This window comes from Nestor notabilis, unplaced genomic scaffold (genome assembly GCF_000696875.1).
Source record: "Nestor notabilis isolate BGI_N333 unplaced genomic scaffold, ASM69687v1 scaffold11215, whole genome shotgun sequence".
In the NCBI taxonomy this organism is placed as follows: domain Eukaryota; kingdom Metazoa; phylum Chordata; class Aves; order Psittaciformes; family Psittacidae; genus Nestor; species Nestor notabilis.
This window is the reverse complement of record NW_009930682.1, coordinates 18,939-21,820: the sequence shown is the minus strand read 5'-3', so window position 1 is coordinate 21,820 and position 2,882 is coordinate 18,939.

Here is a 2,882-nt window from a genome sequence, read left to right as displayed (position 1 = left end):
AAACTGAAAGAGTGTAGATTTAAATTAGGTATTAGGAAGAAATTCTTTCGTATGAGGGTGGCGAGGCACCGGAACAGGTTGCCCAGAAAGGCTGTGGCTGCCTCATCCCTGGAAGTTTTCAAGGTCAGGTTGGATGGGACTTTGACCAACCTGGTCTAGTAGAAGGTGTCCTTGCCCACAGCAGGGGGGTCGGAACTAGATGATCTTTAAGGTCCCTTCCAACCCAAACTATTCTATCCTATCTTTACATACTTGCTTCCATGCCTACATATCAGATGAGATAAAAGTATTACCTCAGAAATTTGCAGAAAAGTTCAAAGATATCCTCTCTACTAGCCTGTAAGTGATGATGCTGACACTGCTGAGGGTCTATAAAGTCAATTTAATGTCAGGTCATGTCTAGGCTGCTAAATAAAAAAGACCAGAGGCAGAACTAAAGCACTTGTGTCATCATCATCCATACTGTTTAACAGTTTTTATCATGCTCTGTTTTGGTCATCTTCTAATATCCTAAGTCAACACCTAGTACAGTCTGGTGGATTAAGAGACTGTTCATTTCGGGGACCCAAAAGCAACATTTTCCAAAGGAAAACACTTTTAGCTTCTTCCCAACACAGTTTTCTGCTATTATTCACCAGACTTTGCATCACCACTTATCTTCAAATGGTGTCATGCTACTTTTCCAGGTGTACAGCCTCAGCGTCATGCTCTAAGTAAGCTGCTGCACAGTCCTGATAGTAAGAGTGTCTAACAAACTTTATTTTAATGGAAGAGAAACTGTCAGACACATGCAGGCATTCTGGATGATGGACTTTTTGGCCTTTTGTTCTCAGTAAAGCAAATTCTTGCCCCATGACATTTTTCTGATTTAAGCCCAAAAGAAAGAATTCCCTTCTAAACTTGGGAATTGTCAGGCAGTAAAATTGGCTGCAGACTGGTACGTGTGTGCGCAGCTGGCAAAGTCTCGCTTCTGTGTCTCCCCTTCTGACAGTTGTTTTTGTAGGGATCAGTATTAGGAATAGCAGAGGTGATGGCACTGGCTTGGTGTGAAAGAGCTATGCTCAAGCAAAAATTATACCTTCATATTTCTTGTCCACTTCCTACGAAGTGGAGAATCCTGTGAATATAATTTGCCAGATTAGATTGCTCAGATCTACCGTTGCTCCATTTATGGATGACAGCCCTATTCCTAGAAATGTAAAGTGAAGCATAGGGGGTAGCTAATGGGGTGAGGCTTTGACATTCCTCAGAGGCTTCTAATTCCTGCCCTGCTACAGGAGTCTTTAGGGGACCCTTCCTGGATAGATCCGTCTTCCTATTACCTCTGCTAATGGGACTGAGACCTGTGTACCATCGCATACGCATATGCTGGCAGGCTCCTTCTAGATGGGAGTCTTAAATTCCACACCCTATTCCCTTCCCACAGACTCTGTCAGTGGGAATCTGTTCTTATCGGTTTGAAAGATGAAGGACTTGCGAATACAGTGTTTTCCTGCACTAACAAGATCTCCCACCCCTTAGATGTTCTCTGAATGATCGGCAGTAATAGTGCTGCCATAGCAAACAATACTTAGTATCAGGCCACCTTAATTAGACTATTTTGGATTATTTTTAATTAATTTATATTGGGTTCTATTATTAATTTAATTTAATTAATTTATTTATTTAAAATGTTGTCTTATGGTAAGCAAATAAACAGCTGGAGCTACTCCAAGTACAAATTCAAGTGTACGAGTTCAATTGGCTGAACTAAATAGTGTAAGCTACCTGCAGTAACAGCATTAGGGTATTGCTGAAATACAAGAAACTGCACCTTGAGCTGCGATTCAGAGCATGGGAGCTGAAAGCCTCAAAGCCCGCATGTAATGCTGGCCAAGAAGACCTCCATACTGAGTTTGGTGAAACTGGACTGTTTAGAAAGCAAGTAATCAGCTGGAGTAGAATATTTACCACCTCCCATCTTCAGATTATTCTGAAGTTATAAACTGACTCCAGAAAATTCTAGAAAAATTAGTGCTGTCCTCAATTAAAAAATGAGACCACAGAATTAGAAAAGGTAATGGCTTCCTATGAGAGCTTAGCAGTGAAAGGAAGAAAAGTCAGCCCCAAAATGATACCTCAGGAGTTCTGGTCCTGAATGAACACCGTTAATTTTGTAACTACCACTGCAAGAGTGGTATTATTATCTTTCCCCAGAAGTGCATTACTGTAGTTCTAATGAAATGAATTAACTAATGAACTGGTTAACTAACACAAGCATGCTTGAAATTCAGGATTTTCTATCCTCTGTGGACTTCACACCCTGAAAAATTGCTTTTCTGACACACTCAAAGCTGTCAAAACTGTTACTGAATTTGATTCTACAATTTTGGGTTTCCCTCTACATCTTCTACCATAATTAGTTTTCTGTAAAACAATAGGATTTCCTCCAAACCACTCACAATAGAGCTAGTACTGCACCTTTTCTGCTAAGCAGAAACAAATCCTCAGTTTAAGGCATCAAATCTGGGTCAGGTTTGGATGCAGAACAGCGTTCCGCTCTGGAACAGCATGTGCCTTCCAAGTCTGGCCAGACGCACGTTCTACAACTGTGCCTGAAGGCAAGTGGCAGCAGTTTATGTTAAGGGCAGAACTAGGCTTGGGACAGTGAGTTCAAAAAGCATGAGAATAATACTCCTTTCTCCAGCCATGTCCAGGCTCCACCCTGTTTCTCAAAATTGCTGAACTATTTACAAATGTTTAAGAGAACCTCTGTGTTACTAGAAGAATGTTTACATTGCCATGCATTTCAGATGCAGGCAGGGCTATACAATCAAGGCCCACCCCAAAGACAAGAGCTGTGCTGTACTATCAACATATGTACTGGTTCTACTCTCCACTAC